This window comes from Gopherus evgoodei, unplaced genomic scaffold, assembly GCF_007399415.2.
Source record: "Gopherus evgoodei ecotype Sinaloan lineage unplaced genomic scaffold, rGopEvg1_v1.p scaffold_43_arrow_ctg1, whole genome shotgun sequence".
Taxonomy (NCBI): Eukaryota; Metazoa; Chordata; order Testudines; family Testudinidae; genus Gopherus; species Gopherus evgoodei.
The window spans coordinates 2,154,621-2,175,659 of NW_022060064.1; the positions used below are offsets into that span (position 1 = coordinate 2,154,621).

At 51.5% G+C, this 21,039-nt stretch overlaps 1 protein-coding gene across 1 annotated transcript in view; it reads right to left on the minus strand.

Moving 5' to 3' along the window:
* LOC115642644 (zinc finger protein 345-like) overlaps window positions 1-10,049 on the minus strand; it is a 62,652-nt gene extending 52,603 nt beyond the window's left edge. Inside the window, exons 1-2 of the mRNA XM_030546324.1 lie at window positions 9,809-10,049; window positions 8,625-8,741 (exon numbers count right to left, since the gene is read on the minus strand). The gene's annotated coding sequence lies outside the window, so the exon portion shown is untranslated. The remainder of the gene's footprint in view (window positions 1-8,624; window positions 8,742-9,808) is intronic.
* Window positions 10,050-21,039: the final 10,990 nt, after the last annotated feature.

Below are 21,039 nucleotides of genomic sequence, written 5' to 3' on the forward strand. Positions count from 1 at the left end.
TTGTGAGCCTCTGTGGCTCTGTAAATCACCAGACAGGAGAGAGACTTTACCTAGGTGAAGTGCTGATTGGCAACCGAATGCATTACACCCTGCCTGGCATGAAAGGTCCATCAACACCAGATAGACTATTATGTGATGTTAGAGATGACAAAAGACTGTTGTTGTGCTCTTGACTTCCCATTAGCTGAGTTTGCAGCTCAGAGCACATGGCAGGAAAGGGATGAAAAACCCCATACAGAAGGAACTGATTATCTGCATGCTGCTTGGACTCGGGGGGGGAGGGCAGAGTTTCTAGGCATAAACAAGAGATCCCCAGCTGATAAGCGTGGGTTAGTCCTAAGGAAGATATAGGGCTTGCTTATTATAGAAGCTTCTATTACCTTTTGAAATTTAAGACTGTAACTTGTCTGCATCTATAGGATTACCTGCTTTAACTTCGTAAACAACCCTTGTTTCCTTTTAAATAAGTCTTAATACAGGTTATTACAGGACTGGCTACAAGTATTGTCTTTGTTGTGAGATCTAAGATTCAATTGACCTCAGTAAATGACTGGTCCTTTGGGACAAGGTCAGGCTAGACAAAGCCCTGGCTGGGATGATTTAGTTGAGGATTGGTCCTGCTTTGTGCAGGGGGTTGGACTAGATGACCTCCTGAGGTTCCCTCCAACCCTGATATTCTATGATTCTATGACTGGCAGTAACCTGAACATTGCTGTGATTCGTGGGCTAAGGCAGTGGTTCTCAACTAGGGGACCTGGGCCCGCTACGGGCCACTAGCAGGTTTCAGGGCGGGCGCCAAGCAAGGCCAGTATTAGACTCACTGAGGCCCAGGGCAGAAAGCTTAAGTCCCAGCGCATGGGGCTGAAGTCCAGGGCCCTGAGCCCCACCATCCGGGGATGAAGCCAAAGCCTAAGCAATGTAGATTTGTGGGGCCCCTGTGGCATGGTACCCCGAGAGAGGAAGAAAGTGCTCAGAGGACTCAGCCAGAAGGTTGAGCCCTGACACACTACTGGCTTAGAGGGTCTCTGACAGTCAGGAAGGGCTAGCAGCGAGGGAAGACTGGCAACTGATGGTTGGAGGGGTGAAGAGATTTGGGGTATGGTGGTGGAAGAAGCGTCTGGGACTGGATAACCCGGGGCTAGGCAGTCTCCATAGGGGACACTTGCTCCTCCTGTGCCCTTTCCACACCCTCTTGTGAGTAGAGAATGGCCACCCTGTCCCCACCCCCAGAGGCAGCCGTGTCTCAGGACTCTCCCAAGTTCCACCCACTAACTCTCTTCCCATTTGGGGTAGAGCTCGGGGCAACAAATCACCACCAAGATGAACCCAGCTGAATGGTGCCTGTTCTGGTGTCACAGGGGCCTCTGGTGGGTGAAAGGCAGAACTGTAGCACTTCTCAGGCAGAATGTATCTTCTTCAAGCCAAAAAAAGGAAATTCTGCGCTGGACGTGAATTCTGTGCATACGCAATGGTGCAGAATTCTCACATGAGTAACTCACACCTAGCACAAACATAACCTGCTCACTCCCATCTCTTCTCCCTATGGGTCGAGTCCCAGAGCTGCTGATGTCATTAATGCACACAGGCTTTCACTCCCGTTAGTGCTGGCAAGACCCAATCCAGTCACAGGACTGAACCCTTATTTTTCTACCATATGGGACAGTCTCCGCTGAGGGGGAGGCGAGATGGGGAAGGGGTACAAAGGGGAAAGTTGTCGTACCCATGTTGGTCCCAGGATAGCAAACAGGTATTTTTAATCGGTTCTAAAAAAATTACCTCACCCACCTTGTCTCTCCAAGAGATCTGAAAGTGGCAGAAGGAGACAAACAGGAAGACAGAGCTCAGGACTCTAAACCAAACATTTCAAACCCCAGGAAGAAACAACATTTCCCTTCTGCCCCTGGGTACGTTTGTATCCTATATGAGGGACCACCCCATTCCCCTCACAGCAGCAAAGGGAGACTGCCGCCAGCCCCAGATGGTCTTTCCCAATCCTGGGATGTTTGTTGTGACAAAGTTTGTGTATGGTGGGTGCACGGGCTGGGTACAGCTGGACCCATCTGCAGATTGGAAAGTCAGGGCAACTCTAGCACAGCTTGGGGGCTGTGGGCAGGGGGAGCAGTTCTGGAGCTGGGCCTCTGTCCTCTCTAGCTCCCATGCCAGATGGTTCTGGCAGCATAAAGTGGGTCCATCACTGCAGGGGAAGATTGGGGTAGTGTCTGAGATCAGGGTGAGAATTGGAGGGGGTCCATGCTCAAGAATAGGGGATGAAATTCACCTCCACACCCCTCTGCAGAGCTCAGCAACTAGGGATTTATCTATCCAGTGAAGTGAATTTCACTCTGGGTGACTTTGAGTCAGCCACGGAAAGATCCTTGTGTCTTAGGTTCCACATTAAACTAGCTCTATCTCCCCAGAGCGCTGAGAGCAGCCAGGGATAGTTAGTAGGTTATGGGAATTAGAAGATGAAAATTCACTAAGAACAATGACATTTGTGTGTTTATTATTAAATCCACAGACACCCACCAATCCCCGTCCTCCTTCCGATGAGCTATAAATATCTAAGGGACTCGACTACTGATCCTGCAGTCAGTTCCTGCCCTTTCCCACTTTCTACAGCAGCACTTTTAAGAACAGGGCAGGGAAACATGTAAATACTTTGAAGCAAATTTCAGAAGCTGCTGAGCATGGAGAAGTTCAAATGAAACCAAGATTCCGTCTCTCCAAGGACCTGGCCCCTAGTGCAAAACAACAGATACTCCCCAGAAATCTGAAATGGCCACTTCATAACTGACAAAATGTTAATTATCTGTTCATTTCTGGGAATTACCCATAAGAGAAACAACCCAGTGATGGTGATATCCTGAGGAAAAGATCTCATGTGTCTTTAGATCATACCGATTTGTCACCTGGAACTTTATACACTAAAATGCCTAATTCATAGCCCTATGGCAATTGCCTGGTGTCACTACAGGGCAGAATTAAGGTTGGTGCCTTAGTTGTCAATTTCCATCCCCTAACATATTGCAATTGCCGTTAAGTGGGTTTGACAAAATCCATTTGGTCTATTTCTTTCTTTTAATTTCAACAGATGGGCTTAAAAATAATTATCGCTAAGCCCTTTTTTTGATGTTTACAATTTCAATGTTCAGAGCTGTGGGAAGTTATGGGGGTCGTCAGACAACAATTGTTTAATAAGAGTAACTGTTGAGATTCCAAAAGCCAAATCATATAACTGTCAAAGAGAAATTGTCAATGTCACGCCTAAAATATACAGTGTAAATTTCCTTAAATCAAACTTGACTTCCTCCAAAAGCATTTCTGTATATTACCTATATAAATATTTTTTCATCTGTGTCTGTGTACAGTGAAATTAACATTTACTGCAATTGATTCATAAAAATACAATCCTTTCAAGCATAATTTTAAGTAATGAAGTACTTGAATTCTTTCACTTCCTAGACTGGATGTTTCATTGCAGGATAATTACACCCTCCTAGTGATGTATTTTACTCTCAGTACTGTAACTCCCTCATGATGTAGTTCCTGTCTAGGAGCTCTGCTGAAGCCAGTGGCATTATGATCAGGTGATACAGTGACATGAGCAGAGACACATGCGGGAGGGTGGAGGATGAAGTAACATGGAGGCTACCAGAGTTGTACGTGGTCCTAAGAGCAAATGTCCTCTCAGCCTCTCCTCTCTCCCACCTCTCAGAGTCAGTAATTCTGAGAAATCGTTCCCTGAAATCTAAATAATCCCAGTATGAGAGACAGTGATTAACGCAGGTACCTTAGGGGCTGCAGCGCCAACCTCCTGCCTGGATGAGGAGGTGAACAATTGCAGTAGAAATGGGTTAGGCTGGGAGAAGGCATAGCTGAAGTGGGACTGGGAGCTGAGTTGACCAAGAGGCCAGAACTCATGGGGGGTTTGAGAGAAGAAGTCAACAGGACTGGGTAGAGGCATTTCAGTGTATTTTCTTCATTAACCATTCTGCCATGTATTTAATTGAGAAATTTTTCATTCCCATCTAACACCTTGGAGCTAAGTGGGGTTGATGCATTTCCACTTACAGTGGTACAGCTGTAATTAAGTGCTTAATCAGAAGCTTATGCAACACAAAGCAGTCAACAATGGGTTGCTTTCATTCATTAACTTGACTGTGTGCTGTGCATTGCTTTTAAAAAAAGATGGTGTGAGGGAGTGTCAAAATTTTAGGCATTAAGAAATGGTAAGTAGGTGTCAGTTCATTTCTCATGCGTTTCTCTCCTAATTTTAATGTCAGTTTTGAATCACTATTAATACCATGTTGTTTTACCAGCGGTAGGGTCCATTTGTACAATTGTTTGCAAGATTTCATTGGATATTGTGAATCAGCCGTCTTCACCTTTTATTTTGAGATTCCTAAATACAATCCAGTGCACCTCTCCTGAAAGATTGCAAACCCTGGCTGGTGACATGTTCCTTAGAGAGCCTACACCTGACGAGCCTTTCGCCCTAAAATGCGCATTTGACTCTTTGACATTGCTTTATCTGCCCCACCAGAAAATGCTGTAGGGAACCTGGTCATTACAGCGACCGTCACTATATACAGTTCTACCAGCTATGGACCAACATTCAAATGCTTCTGTTTGTTTATCTTTCATTCAGCTTTGCAATTCATAGATCTCATTTAAAAATTGGAAGATAAATAACTGAAGCAAGTTAAGAAGAGAGCGGCATCAGGCATAGGTGGGGGTAAAACAATAAATGGAAAGAACTGACTATGCAAAAAGGAACATGGCAAACTATCAGAGCCCCAGACCCCCGTCCAACTGAACCCAGCCCAGCCAGGCATATCAAGTTGGGTCCCTGAAAAATCGCCCAGCCCGTCTGGCAGTGAATGCTGCGTGTTCCAGGCACAGCTACGGTGTGTGCGTCTGCTCTGCTGACATGCTGCTTTGGTACGGAATGCACCACGGCCACAGGGAGCAGAGACATGGACTCCTACAAAACATATTCTCAGATACACCTCCAATGCCGCATCCCCTCCCCACCGCCCCACTGTCTGCCATCCCCTCCCCTACCTCCACATGCCCATTCTCAGCCTATTGCTAACACTTCCTCCCAGCCTTCAGCACTATAAATAAATAAAACATGGTGTTACAAAAGGTAGATTGTGCCAGAGAAACCTGATCTGGATGTCAGTAAGGTTTTTGATACAGTTCCACATGGGAAACTATTCGTTAAATTGGAGAAGATGGGGATTAATATGAGAACCGAAAGGTCAATAAAGAATTGGTTAAAGAGGAGTCTACAAGGGGGTCATATTGAACGGTGAGTTGTCAGGCTGGAGGGAGTTACTAGTGGAGTTCCTCAGATCAGTCTTGGGACCAATCTTAGTCAACACTTATTAGTGATCTTGGCACAAGAAGTGGGTGTGGGACAGAAAGCCAGGAGGGATTGCCAATATGGAGGAGGATAGGAAAATCCTACAAGAAAATCTGCATGTCCTTGAAAGCTGGAGTAATAGAAATGGGATGAAAATGAACAGTGCACAAATTCTAGTTGTTAGTCCCCAAGTGCATAATCTTGCAATAAACTGGGGATTTATCAATTGGAAGTGACAGAGGAGGAGAAAGACCTAGGTGTATTGGTTGATCACAGGATAATTATGAGCTGCAAATGTGATGCAGCTGTGAAATAGGTTAATGCAGTCCTAAGATGCATCAGGCGAGGTATTTCCAGCAGACACATGAAAGAGTTAGTACTGTTATACAAGGCACTGATGAGACCTCATCTGACATACACCTCTACCTCCTGCCCTTAAAGTCTCTGAGTCTATAAACTGTGCTCTGTGTTGCACAGACACAGATGGAGATCAGGGCCCCATCCTGCAGCACATGGCAGAGAACCTGACTGAGATCAGCACTGCACAGACAGAGAGGGACAGTCCTTGCCCCAAAGAGATCACAATCCAAGTACACAATGGGTAGGAGGAAAACAGAGAGGGGCTGTGACTTCCCCAAGGTCACCAAGCAGGTCAGGGACAGAGCCAGGAACATATCCCGTTAACGCCAGAGCCACATCACCCACAGCTTGGAAAAGTCCCCAGACCCCATTGTATTAGGCTGCAGGAAGAGGTGGTTTGTCCATGGATGCACAGGCTGTCTTGGCAGGGCAGCTCAGCTGCGGTCCCTGCACAGAGCTGGGTGTGTGTGTCACGGGTCAGGAGAAGTCAGTGTCCAGTCCTGTGGGGTTGTGTTCCTGGCTCATACCTCCAGCACTCACTGCTGCCCCTCCCTTACCAGCTGCACTGGTCAGCCAGCCCCAGGCCTCTGTGAGGTCACTGCCTCTCCCACCCCACCACTTCAAACCTTCAAACAGGGACATGGTGCACCAGTGCCAGAGTGCACTAGTGTAAATTCTGTCTGTACTAAGGGTTTGCACCAGTGCCTAAAACACCAAGGTGGCAGAGACTTCAGTGCCCAAAACAGCAGCACGGTGGCACTAGAACTGGGATCTACTTCTAGCTCTGTCACAGACCTTGCACACATCAATGTTTCTCCTCCCAACTTTAGTCTCTTTACCCAGCTGCCCACTCACTGGGGTCTCCTCTCTCTCCAGAGTTGCTCACCACTAAAGTCTGTGTGCATGTCACCAGAGTTGAGGTACTTCAGTTCTGGAATAGTCTTACAAGGGGGGTTGTGGAGTCTCTTTCCCTGGAAGTTTTTAAGAACAGGTAGGACAAACCTCTGTCAGAGATAATGAACATATACTTGGTCCTGCCTCGGCAGAGAGAGCTGGACTTGATGACATCTTGAGGTCCTATCTAGCCCTACATTTCAAGGATGCTATGCGATATATACGTATAAAACAACATACAGAGAAAAATCGCACAACAACATGATGTCAGGCCATTCAAAAAAAAAACAACGAAACAAAAAACTACATTGCACAGCATAAAATGACACAATACTAAGGAGAAGAAAGCAACACAATGCAAATTAACACACCTTAGGACAAAAGTACACAATGCAAAATAGCTAAACGCAAACCAACATAACACAGACACCAAACAAGCTGAGGCAAAACAGTGCAACATAAAACTATGCAACACAACACGGTGCATCATAGTTCCAAAAGGCACCATGCAAAACAGCTCAGCGTAGAACAGGGCTGTCATGGCTTAAACCCCCACTCTGAACCTTAGCATCCAAAAGATGGGGTACCAGCATGAATTCCTCTAAGCTCAATTACCAGCTTAGAACTTGTAGAGCCGCCACCAACCAGGAATTCCAGTGCCTGGTTCCACGTCTGGTCACTCTCAGAACCCAGAGAGAACAACCACCAAACACTAACAGCACACACAAAAACTTCCCTCCTTCAAGATTTTAAAGTATCCTGTCCCCTGATTGGTCCTCTGGTCAGATGACAACCAGGCTCACTGAACTTGTTAACCCTTTGCAGGCAAAAGAGACACGAAGTACTTCTGTTCTATTAACCCTTAACTATCTGTTTATGACATGGGCACAGCACAAAAGATAATTATTTCATTGTAGGCCTAGAAGGGATCTTGAGGTCGTCTACTCCAGCCTCCTGTGCTGAGGCAGAACCAAGTATCCCTAGACATTCCCAGACTGGTGTCTCTCTAACCTGGTCTTAAAAATTTCAGTGAAGGAAATTCCACAGCCTCCCTTTGAAGCCAACGCAAAGCAAACACAGACCAAAACAACGCTGGACACACACACGCTGGGCTTGTGGATAAGGGGAGAGGCAAGAATTCAAACAATCTGGGTTCAATTCCCAGTTTTGCCCTAAATTCTCCATGCAAACTTGAGCAAATTACTTTAGCTCTCTGAGCTTCAGTTTCCGCATCTGTAAAATGGAGAGTTGCCTCCTACTGTTGGCCTATTTAGCCTTTGAGCCTTTTGTGACAAGGCCTCTCTGTCACTGTGGGCATGTTGACACTGCAGTCAGACACCGGTGGCTGGCCCATGCCTGCTGACTTGGGCTCACACGGCTCAGGCTGTGGGGCTGTTTAATTATGGTGTCCATGTTCCAGCTGGGGCTACAGTCCAAGGTCTGGCACTCTCCCACCTCGCAGGGTCCTACAGCCTGGCTCCAGCCTGAGCCCAGAGATCTACACTGCAATTAAACAGCCCCTTTGCCTGAGCCCCGTGAGCCTGAGTCAGTTAGCATGGGCCAGCTGGGGGTTTTAATGGCAGTGTAGAGATACCCTTGGTGTCTTTTCTGCACCTGTCACAATGAGGACCCTGATCTTGGTCAGTGTCTGTGCAGAGCCCTGCACAACAGGAAGCCTGTCTCAGTTGGGGACTCTACAGGTCCCAGAATTACAGGATCCCTGATTTTGTTTAGGGCCCCTGCAACAACTGGCAAAATGTGGGGGCAGGATCTCTGTCAGGGTTTGTGCAGTGCACACTACAGTGGTGGGGTGTGATCTTTGTTAGGGTCAGTGCAATGCCAGGCCCAATGGTGACACAGATCTCAGTGGAGGTCTCTGAAGTGCCCAGAACAATGAAGGAAGTGGTTTGGGTCACAGTCGTGCGCTGCCTGGCACAAGGGGGGCTGTGATCTCGGTGCAGGTCTCAGTTTTATCTGGCACAACAGTGGGGTCTGATCTCACCTGGGGTCTCTTCAGTGCCTGGCAAAGCACGGTCCAGATCTCAGTTGGGGTTGCTGCAGCAGCTGTCAGAACAGGGCCACGCTCAGTACGATAAGAGCCCTGATCTCAGTCACACACCTGGAGAGAAAAGCGGGAAGATGTTTGAGAATTTGATATCAGTATTTCAGAACTGAGGAGAAAATGGGGCACAAACTAAATATTCGCCAATATAAGGGACAAGCACCAACATGTGGGGAGATTTTATGTGTCGATTCAACAGTTTAAGAGAAAAGAGGGGAAATTGGAAGGGATTATACAGAGATATTGAATCAACAACAGGATGGGACGGATTCTTCTTGCCTCACACTCACAGGGCCAGGAGGGAGCCCTGGGTGATGTCTTTTCACAGGGGAAAGGAGCGGGGCTGGAGTCAGAAGGTCACTGGCTGTGGGGAGGGGCTGGCAATGGGGTCTGGGAATGTGACTAGCAGGTGATGTGGGGGAGGAGTAGCTGGACTAGGAAACCTGGGGCTGGGCCGTCTCCATGGGGGACACTTGCTCCTCCCTCCCCTTCCTGGGCCTTCCCACGCCCTGTTGCCAGCAGAGAGGGCCCCCCCCAGCCCAGCCCAGAGGTGTCCCTGTCTCAAGGCCCCCCCAGCCTCTGCCCAGGTCAGAAATCACTCGGGGGAACCATTTCCCACCCACACAAGGACAAATCCCTGCAGGTGAAAATGGGGGAAACACCCCAAACCTGAGATCTGAACTGGCCATTGGCGAAGGGGAGAGAAAATGGGGCACAATGGGGGGAGGGGAACAGGGAACTTCTCAGGGGGTTGGGGGAGGGGGGGTCACCCTGGGTGCTGCTCGTTGCTCTCTAGGGAGAAAGGGGGCAGGACGGGAGAGGAGGGGGGTCCCCACGGGGGGGGCAGCGGTAAATCCGAGGGGATCTCAGCCCCCCCCTTTCTCTCCCCGCTCCTCGGGTGTCACCTGCTCTTCTCTCCCCCCGCCATGTCCGGGCTGCACAGACATTTCCCAGCCGCCCTTTTCCCAGCCCCCCAGCCCGGTCTCACCCCCCAGCCCCGCCCGGCCCCACGCAGCGACCCCAGGGCGGCTCCAGCGGGGCAGGGCCCGGGCCGGGCGCGGGGGGGTTACTGAAGGGCTCTCCCGCCGCGATCTGCGCATGCCCAGAGCCCCCACGGCACAAACCCTTCTCCGGCCCCGGGAGAGGCTCCAACTGCCCCGCGCGAGCCAGGCAGAACCGGAGCGACCAACGGTCCTTTGCAGTGCGCCGCCGATGTCACTTCCGCTCCGGGGAGCTGCAGGAACTACATCTCCCAGCCTGCCCGGGGCCGCTTCCGCTCTCTCCAGCGCAGGTAAAGAAGGTCCCCAGGGCCAGCCTGACCCTCCCCCCACCGCTCATCCTTTCCCCCGGCCCCACCCCCTCTCCCAGCTGGTGCCTCTCAGACCCCCCCCGCCTTTTCCCGGGGAGCAGCAGAGCTGGGGGGGCTTGTGACGCCCACGTCATAACCGCCCCCCCACACCCCAGCCCTGAAACCCCCCGGCAGGAGCGTGTCCGCCCCACGCGTGTCCCCGCCTCCCCGGGCCCTGCCCGCCCCGCACTGCCCCCGGCCCCACCGCGCTACGCCGCGGGCTGCAGGGCTGGAGCAGCCCCCGCGCTGCGCTCCCGGCCTTGGCCATGGCTCTGCTGCCGGTGTAACGACAGAAAGGCTGGGAGAAGGGGCAGGGCCGGGGCACAGGATGAGCCGTGGGGGGAGGGTCAGGCTGGCCCAGGGGACCTCCCTTCTCTGGCCTAGGAAGAGCGGAAGCGCCCCCGGGGCAGGCTGGGAGATGTAGTTCCTGACTCTCCCCGGACCGGAAGTGACGTTGGGTGGGAGAAAACAAGCCCAGTTGCAAACGCGCGCGGTCGGCTCCGGCTCTGCCTGGCTCGCTCGGGGCCGTTGGAGCCTCTCCCGGGGCCGGAGAAGGGTTCTGTGTCTCCCAGCTCTAGGCATGCGCAGGTCGGGCGGAAGGAGAGTCCCGCATGCGCAGAGGCCGCGTCACCCGCTGCTGGTGCCTGGGGCCGGGGCCGGGCGGAGCAGGAGAGTTTGTGAGGGTGAGACTCTGCCCTGGGGCCCCGCGGGGGGTGGCGGGGGGAGGGGCCGGGCCCCACTGTGGTCCCTGCGTGGGGCCGGGCGGGGGCTGGGGGGTGAGACCGGACTTGGGGGCTGGGAAAGGGGCGGGCGGGAAATGTCTGTGCAGCCCGGACATGGCCGAGGGGAGAAGAGCAGGTGACCCCCGAGGAGCGGGGAGAGAAAGGGGGGGGCTGAGATCCCCTCGGATTTACCGCTGCCCCCCCGTGGAGTTCAGATCTCAGGTTTGGGGTGTTTTCCCCATTTTCACCTGCAGGGATTTGTCCTTGTGTGGATGGGAAATGGTTCCCCCGAGTGATTTCTGAACTGGGCAGAGACTGGGGGGGCCCTGAGCCAGGGACACCTCTGGGCTGGGCTGGGCTGGGCTGGGGGGGGCCCTCTCTGCTGGCAACAGGGCGTGGGAAGGGCCAGGAGGGGGAGGGAGGAGCAAGTGTCCCCCATGGGGACGGCCCAGCCCCAGGTTTCCTAGTCCACCTACTCCTCCCTCCCCAGCACCTGCTAGTCACATTCCCAGACCCCATTGCCAGCCCCTCCCTACAACCAACGACCTTCTGACTCCAGCCCCGCTCCTTTCCCCTGTGAAAAGACATCACCCAGGGCTCCCTCCTGGCCCTGTGAGTGTGAGGCAAGAAGAATCCGTCCCATTCTGTTGTTGATTCAATATCTCTGTATAATCCCTTCCAATTTCCCCTCTTTTCTCTTAAACTTTTGAATGGTGACATAAAATCTCCCCACATGTTGGTGCTTGTCCCTTATATTGGCAAATATTTAGTTGTGCCCCATTTTCTCCTCAGTTCTGAATTACTGATATTGAATTCTTGAAAATCTTCCCGCTTTTCTCTCCAGGTGTGTGACTGAGATCAGGGCTCTTATCGTACAGAGCGTGGCTCAGCCCTGGCCTGAGATCAGGTCCCCCAGTCCTGGGCCCTGCACAAACCCTGACCAAGTTTGGGGCCCTGGTGGTGGCAGGAACTGCACAGACCCCTACAGAGAGCAAGGACCTTGTTGTGCCGGGTGCTACAGTGACTCTGACTGAGCTCCGGGCCCCTGTTGTGCCAGGCCCTGCATCAACACCGTGTGAAATCAGGCTCCCATTGTGCCAGGCGCTGCAGAGACAGCAAACAAAATCAGGGACCTTGTTCCTGGAGCTGCAGAGACCCCAAGTGAGATCTGGGCCCTGTTCTGCCAGGTGCTGCAGAGACCCCAACAGAGGTCAGACCACACTCTTGTGACAGATGCTGTGGAGACCCCAAGTGAGATCTGCGCCTCTGTTGTGCTGGGCACTGCAGAGACCCCATCTGACATTAGGCCCCCCATTGTGCCAGGTAAAACTGAGACCTGGACAGAGATCACTGCCAGCCCCGCCCCGCCCCCATGCTGGGCAATGCACAATTGCCTCCATTGTGCCGGGCACTTCAGAGACCTTGACTGAGATCTGTTTCCCCATTGGGCCTGGCACTGCACTGACCCTGACCCAGATCACGCCCCACCACTGTACTGGGCACTGCACAGACCCTGACAGATCCTGCCTCCACATTTTACCAGATGCTGCAGGGACCCTAAACAAAATCAGGGATCCTGTGATGCTGGGAGTTGCAGAGTCCCCGAGTGAAGGTCAGGCCCCCTGTTGTGCAGGGCTCCTACACAGACACCAAGATCAGGGTTCCCATTGTGACTGGTGCTGAAAAGACAGCAAGGGTATCTCTACCCTGCTGTTAAAGACCCCCAGCTGGCCCATGCCAGCTGACTCAGGCCCACATGGCTCAGGCAAAGGGGCTGTTTAATTGCAGTGTAGATGTCTGGGCTCAGGCTGGAGCCAGGCTGTAGGACCCTGCGAGGTGGGAGGGTGCCAGACCTTGGGCTGCAGCCCCAGCCGGAACATGGACACCGCAATTCAACAGCCCCACAGCCTGAGCCGTGTGAGCCCAAGTTAGCTGGCACAGGCCAGCCGCTGGTATCTAACAAGTTGTCATGGAGAATTTGGGGCAAAACTGGGAACTGAATCCAAATTGTTTCAATTCTGACCACTCCCCTTAACCAAAAGCCTAGCATGTGTGTACAGCATTGTTTTGGTCTGTGTTTGCCTTGCGTTGGCTTCCAAGGAAGGCTATGGAATTTCCTTCATTGGAGGTTTTTAAGACCAGGTTAGAGATACACCAGTCTGGGAATGTTTAGGGATATTTGGTTCTGCCTCAGCACAGGAGGCTGGAGTAGACGCCCTCTCAAGATCCCTTCCAGGCCTGCATTGAAATAATTCTCTTTTGTACTGTGTCCGTGTTCTACGCTGAGCTGTTTTGCATGGTGCCATTTGGAACTGTGATTACACCACGTTGTGTAGCGGTTTTATGGCATTGTTTTGCCTCAGCTTTTTTGGTGCCTGTGCTATGTTGGTTTGAGTTGAGCTATTTTCCATTGTGTTCTTTTGTCCTAGGATGTCGTCGTTTGCATCGTGTTGCTTTCTTTTCCTTTGTATTGTTATTAATGCTGTGGAGTGTAGGCTGTCTCCCCTCCCCCCCCGAATTGCCTGACATTATGTTGTGGTGGGTTTTATTCTGTATGTTGTGTTTTTATATGTATATATTGCATAGCATCCTAGAAATGTAGTGCTGGACAGGACCTCAAGATGTCATCAAGTCCAGCTCTCTCTGCTGACGCAGAACCAAGTATATGTAGATTATACCCGACAGAGGTTTGTCCTACTTGTTCTTAAAAACTTCCAGGGAAAGAGACTCCACAGCCCCCCTTGTAAGACTATTCCAGAGCTGGACTACCTTAGCTCTGGTGACACCCACACAGATTTTAGTGGTGAGCAGCTCTGGAGAGAGAGGAGACCCCAGTGAGTGGGCAACTGGATAAAGAGACTAAAGTTGGGAGGAGAAACATTGACATGTCCAAGGTCACCCAGGCTGTCTGTGATCGAGCTAGAAATAGGTTCTAGTGCCACCGTACTGCTGTTTCTGAAGGGCTCTGCCACACTGATGTTTTAGACGCTTGTGCAAACCCTTAGTACAGACAGAATTTACACTAGTGCACTGTGATTGGTACTGGTGCACCATGTCCCAGTTTGAAGGTTTGAGGTGGTGGAGTGGGAGGGGCAGTGACCTCACAGAGGCCGGGGTCTGGCTGACCAGTGCAGCTGGTAAGGGAGGGGCAGCAGTAGTGCTGGAGGTATGATCCAGGAGCACAGCCGCACAGGGCTGGACACTGACTTCTCCTGATCCAGGGGACACCCCCCCAGCAAGGTGGTTTGTCCATGGATGCACAGGCTGTCTTGGCAGGGCAGCTCAGCTGCAGTACCTGCACACCTTCCTGCAGCCTAATACAGTGTGCTCTGGGGACCTTTTTAAGCTGCGGGTGACAGGGCTCTGGAGTTAACAGGGTCTGTTCCTGGCTCTGTCACTGTCCTGTTTAGTGACCATGGGGAAGTCACAGCCCCTCTCTCTGTAACGCTGTCTCCAGTGACTCGAGAGCATGAGCACCAGCCTCAGGCAGACTGGTAAGAAGCAGGGCACAAACCCCAAATTGGATGTGAGGTCCGTATGGAGATTTCACCAACCAAGTATTCAGCGTAAACGCTTCAGGCTCTGTAACAGCATTAACATGGAATCACAGACAGTCCTCTTGGGTGATCCCATATATCTCGCCACGCAGGTGAGCTCAGCTTCATGACAGATGGTCCCTTACTCCAGGGGTTCTCAACCTTTTTCTTTCTGAATCCCCAATGATGGAGATTCCACAACCTCCCTAAGCAATTTATTCCAGTGCTTAACCACCGTGACAGGGAGTTTTACCTAATGTCCAACCTAAACCTCCCTTGCTGTAATTTAAGCCCATTGCTTTTTGTCCTGTCTGCAGAGGTTAAGAACAATTTTTCTCCTTCCTCCTTGAAATGACCATTTATGTACTTGAAAGCTGATCATGTCCCCTCTCAGTCTTCTCTTCTGCAGACTAAACAAATGCAATTTTTTCAGTCTTCCCTCATAGGCCGTGTTCTCTAGACCTCTAATCGTTTTTGTTGCTCTTCTCTGGACTTTCTCCAATTTTTCCACCCATCTTTCCTGAAATGTAGCCCCCAGAACTGGACACACTAGTCCTGTTGAGGCCTAACCAGTCCAGAGTAGAGTGGAAGAATTACTTCTCGTGTCTAGCTTACAATACTGCTGCTAATACACCCCAGAATTATACTTGCTTTTTTTGCAATAGTGTAACATTGTTGACTCATATTTAGCTTGTGATCCACTGTGACTCCCAGATCCGTCTCCGCAGTGCTCCTTCCTGGGCAGTCATTTCCTGTCTTGTATGTATGCAACTGATTGTTCCTTCCTAAGGGGAGTACTTTGGATATGTCTTTATTGAATTTCATCCTATTTACTTCAGACCGTTTCTCCAGTTTGTCCAGATGATTTTGAATATCAGTTCTATTCTCCAAAGTCCTTGCAACCCCTCCCAGCTTGGTATCGCCTGCAAACTTGATAAGTGTAACAGAGAGACTCTGCTCCTGGGAGAGTTTGACCATGTGTCAGAGGGTTACACCCTGGTAGGAGGGGGCTAGGCCTGTACTGGGATAAGGTCACTCTGTGCTTCCCAGTGTGGCGGAACCTAGAATGTCCATGACCAGGGAACAATGCTGGGGGGAATCGACATGTGGAAAGGAGAGAAACCCTGTCTGAATTCTCTCACATTGCCCTTCTCACCCTCGCAGGCTACAGAATAATGTCCATGTTTTGCTCCAGATCATCCCATCCTCCCAGGGGGAAGGCAATGGCTGCAATGGAGCTGGCTCAGGTAAGGGATTCTCAGGGACCTGGTGGTGGGTTCTGCTTGGAGGGCGAGGATCAGTAAATGTATAGTATAGTATAGTAAATGTACAATAATCAGTTTGTGACACGTTTTCTTTGCAAATCTCAAAGATTCATATAAAATAACCTAAATGTTTGCCCCACTTCTCTCTAGTTGTCTATTTCTAATTGAATATGCCCTGAGATTTTCCCGTCTCTCTAATTATAACATAAAAAGAAAATCTCAGATTTACACCTTTTCTCCGATTCTTGAACATGCATATAAAATGTTTGCAAATGGTGCCCATTGCCTCTTTATTAATTTATCAAATATTGATGTGAAACACTCAGATTTTACCTCCTATCAACAACTGATATAAAATCCCTCAGATTTCCAGCCTTTCTCTTTCATTTCTATGTTGTTATTGTCAAATGTCAATTAAAAATCCTTTCATATTGGGGCTGTTCCCCATGTTTCTCAATCCCAGCAATTTCTCCTTCTTTGGAGGGAGCCTGTTGCCCTGAGTCCGTCTCCATCCTGGAGGTTGCAGGGGGTTAAATTTCCCAGTGATGGTCTTTCCGCTCTCCTTTGAAAATCATTTCTTCCCCTCCTTATCTCTGTTAAAATGTTTGCTGATGAAAGAGACCAGCCACATATTTAATACCCATCAAAGCCAGAGGCCTCCCCGTTTGGGGATCAGTGGTTCCCACCTGGTAACGGGAGAGTTGGCTGGACCCTTTTCTCCAGTTGGCCTGGGATAAGGAGGTTGCTCTGAGTGCAGCATAGGTCCAGAAGTATCCCAAACCTCATGGCAAATGGTCTCTGTGAGGGGTTGATTCCCACAGTGCTAAGATGCAGCCACCTCTGGGGTGGATGCACAGTGGCCATTATTTGCTAGTGACAGGGCATGGACATTTCTTACCCTCCAGGCCTTCCATTCTCCTGTTCAAGAGACACCCCCCAGGGCTCCCTCTGCCTGTGTGACTGGCCAGCAGGGGATGGTGATAACTTTCTATCCACTTATCAGGCACTGTGAGGTAACAGTGTTGCAGGGGCGGGGAAGGTGTCTGTGTGAGGAGATTGCAGCTGAAGGGGCATTGTGGTAGGGGGAGGTGTTTGGATGGCTGGACAGGGGGTACCCTAGTCAGGTTGGTGGGTTGTGGAGGTTTGGGATTTTGGGGGGCTGGTGGTTGTGATGTTCCCGTCCCTGAGGCTATGGGTCCTGGAGGTGGGTATCGCTGGGGGTCCTGTTGGCTGCAGAACAGTGGGGGTGGGTGTCTCTTGGGGGGGCGGGAAAGGGGGTTAGAGGGAGACTGGTGCTGTGCCAGGGGCTCTGACTTGGCTTCCCCGACTGGCTTCTGGTTTTGTTGCCATGCCCAGTGCACAGAGCTGGGGGAGAGGATCCCTGGCACTAAGTCAGGGGATGCCAGGGAAGCAGAGTGAGAGGTCCCACTGAAAAGCATCAGGGGGTCCTGTTAGATGGAGAAGGGGGTCCCAGACAAATGGCAGGGCAGATCCTGCTGAGGGGGAGTCCTAGGCAGGCAGTGAGGGACTGAGTTCCCAGTGGGGGGGTTCCCTTGGGGAGGTCCCTGGCTGATGGGGGCTTTTGGTGGGGGGAACCCTTTGGGATTCCTAACCTGACAGTCATGGTCTGGTGGGGATTCCCTGGCTGGTGGGGCTTTGAGGGGGATCTGGGGTCCCTGGCCAGGGACTCTGGGGGCTGCGTCCCAGGGACTATCTGGTGGGCCCCTGGCTGTGGGAACTTCTACTAACCATGATCCTTCTCTCTGATCAACTTGTGTCAGAGTCCTGGCTCCAAGCACTGCTCGGCATTCCCCAGTCACATGCCCTGTCACTGTGATAACTTTCTATCCACTTATCAAACACTGTGAGTGTGAAATCACAGATTTTGCTTTTCTCCTCTTTTGAAAACTACAAGAACTTTTGCTTCCATTTGGAAAATTTGTGCCACCAGTCCTTGTACTCGATGTGGCGGTGAGGGAGGTGGGAAAGGGGTCAGCACTGCCACATCATGGTCTCTTCCACAGCATTCTGGACTCATTTGTGAAATCTGGTTTCATTGAGACCAATGCTAATCCAGAGTCACTGTGTGGAAAGACAAGGAGTGACTCTGGATGGACAGTGGGGCAAATGAGATCAGCAATTCTCCCTGTGAGGAGGGGCTCTCATTAGCTGCTCTCCCCAGAGAGCTAAAGGAGGGAAGCTGCTCAAACGCTCTGTCCCTCTCTGCTCAGGATATTGGGGTTCAGCTTCCTGGGTCAGACACTGCAGCCTCCATTGTGATCTGGGAGACCAGGTTTGGCAGCTGCTGCTCCACCAGTGGGGTTCTGTGCTGGGAAGTGACCTTAATTAAAGCTTCTTCTCTGCCCGGCCCAGGGGATGACTTTCTCCAGCTGGTCCTAGCCCCGTAGGGCAGCCCTGGGCCCTGTTAATACTAAATTCTGAGCCAGACATTCCAAATAACTGAAAGGAACGAAGGAAAAGTGCTGGGGTCTGGCCTTAAAATGACTCTGCACAAACAGACCCCCCCTCATTTCTCATCCCATTAGCAATTTCAGGAGCAAATCCAGCCATATGGGAGCAAACTACCCAGGAATGGGACTTTCCTACCAGACGGGCAGGGAGAGAGGATGGGAAAAGGGGAAAGAGAGATCGAAAGGCTCAGTGGGAGAGAAGAGTTTGGAGCGAGATTTCCATATCCCTGATCTGCCCAGAAAGATGTATTGCTGCACCCTGGATAGAGTCACTTTCCTGTAGAAAAGATGAGAATCAGACAGAGGAAAATCCAGTTCCTGACTCCATATTCCCCCTGCTGGGGTGTTGCTGCCATGGGGTCAGTGTCTGAGGGTATCCCCCACAGTGACTCCTTTGGTTCTGCTTTTTTTAAGCCTTGTGTTCAGAGACTTTGTTATGGAATAGGGGGAGGGAGAAGGGAGGTTAAACATGTCTCTGTGGGCTTAGCCTGGCAGGAGGGGCCAGGTCTACACTGTACACAGAGATCGAGCCTTTCTCAGCATGGCAGACTCTAGGGTCTCTGTCTGCGGGGAAAGGGCCTGGGGGAATCATGCTGTGAAATGAGTTAATGTATTCTGAAACCTTCACAACTGCCCTTCTCACTCTGCCAGGCTGCAGAATAATGTCCATGTTTCGCTCCAGTTCATCCCGTCCTCTCATTGGACAGGGGAGAGAAATGGCTGCAGAGGAGCCAGTTCAGGTAGGTATTATCAGGGGCTTGCTGGTGAGTTCCTCCAGGAGGGAACGGGACAGCAAATACACCGGAGATGGGAAGATTTGCACAGTCTGATTTGCAGGAAATGCACAGGGTGGAGAAGGTAAGAGAACAGGGGTGTACTAAACCTGCTGGGAGTTATTTAATAAGTGGCCTAGATTCTTGGAACAGACCCATGAGGTTCGGAGGTGGAAATGCTCTAGTTTGTGGAGCAGAAAATAACCCAGCTCCATGGGGCTGGGAAAACTGACCAGACTCCCAGTGCTGGAGCCTGACCTGAGTAACCAGCGGCTGCTGTGAGATATGATGGGGGCACCCACTAGTGAGACTTAGGGGAGATTCCCCTCCCTTCACATCCAGTTCTTCAGAATGGGGAGGGTGTTTGGGCTTCCTACCAGGGAGTTGTCCCTGGACCCTGCTACGGGCTCCATCTCCTGAATCAGTCTGTGGCTAGTAGGTGTGTGATGGCTCTGCTGGGAGAGAGGAGGGGCTCTCTCTTCGTCCCCTCCCCCTGGTGTTTCCTGGATGTGCTGAGCAGGGTGGGGGTGGGACTCTGACTGCAATCCACCCAGAGTGTCTGTTTGGCTCCTGTCCTGCATGTATAGGGGGGCTGTGAGTGGGGCAGCAGGTACTGAGTGTTGGACTCTTGCTCTTTCAGGGGCCAGTGACCTTCGAGGAGGTGGCTGTGTATTTCACCAGGGAAGAGGGGGCTCTGCTGGACCCCACTCAGAGATCCCTCTACAGGGATGTCATGCAGGAGAACTATGAGAATGTGACTGCACTTGGTAAGGGTTACTGTCCTCTCATTTCTTGGAAGGGAAAAAGAAGGGATATAGTTCATGCCAGCCCCCAATGCCACCTCTACTCTGTCCTGTTTCAGCATCACGCCAATATGCCAGTGACATACACACAGTCAGAGACCATCCCCTGTTGCAGAACACTTTGGGAACAGAGCACAGGAGCCGTATCGCACATCGTCAAATATCTCCTGTTTGCTCAGGTATAACTCAGGGTTAGGTGCGGCATACTCAGCAGAAGCTTCCTACTCCTGACCTCTCAAACCCTGAGCCTTCTCCACCCAGACCTGAATGTGCTTGGGGTGTAACGAGCAGGCTGCTGGAGTCACAGCTGCTGGTCCAGGTTACTTATCACACAGACAGTCCGTGCGTCCTTGAATGCTGGCTGGGGGCATCCAGAGAAGGAAGCTCAGTGGTGGATTTAGCGTTAGTGAGGCCCTGTGCTCAGCTCCATTTTAGGGGTCCCTCCTTGGGACACAGGCAAGAAAAAAAACAATTCTCTCTTATTTCCCTCCCACCTCCATTTTTCATTCTTTTTTTCCTTCCTCCTCCTCCTATAAGCAATAGGAGGTAAGTGAAAATAAAGTGAGGTGTATGGATTGTTTTTGTTGTCTAACCGATTTTTCCACAGACCCCTTGAAAATCGCGGAGAGTCTTGGTGCACCACTTAATGATCTTTCCATATATTGTTTGTACTGTTAGCTAACTATTTTAAAGCGCTTTGGATAAGAGCCCTTTATTAAAAATTAAAAACGTTGGAGTGCAGGGTCTGGCCAGGAGTTAGGGTGTAGGAGGGGGCTCAGGGCTGGGGCACTTACCTGGAGCAGCTCCTGTTTCATGCGAGCAAAGCAGGTGGATGTGGGGGGCAGGAGTCAGGATGGGCAGGAGGCTTCTGGGAGGGGTGCAGGAGTCAGGGCTGGGGGTGTGAGAGGGGCATGGGGGTGGGGGAGGGAAGCGGTTATGGGTGGCTGCAAGAATCAGAGAGGGTAGGGAACTGCGGTATGTTTGTGAGGGGTGAAGGAGTAAGGGCTGGGGTGTGAGGGGGGTGCAGGAGTCAGGAAGGGCAGGGTGTTCAGGGTGCAGGAGTCAGGGCTGGGGGTGCAGGGTCTGGGAGGGAGTTAGAGAGCAGGAGCAGGCTGGAGATTGGGATGCAGGGTCTGGCCAGATTTTAGGATGCAGGAGGGGGCTCAGGTTTGGGGCAGGAGGTTGGGGTGTGGAGTGCTTACCTGGGGCAGCTCCCATTTGGTGTGAGGGGTGCAGGTGGCAATGTGGGGGTGTGTGTGCAGAAGCTCCCATTTGGTGCTCAGGGTACAGGGGGTGCAAAAGTCAGAGCATGGGGTGTGAGGGCTCAGTATGTGGGAGGGGGTGCAGGAGTCAGGGCTGGGGGCTGGGAGGGTGGGCTGGGGTACTAGGGGTGCTCCCAGCCTCCTACCCTGAGTGGCTCAAGCAGAGGCTGGGGGT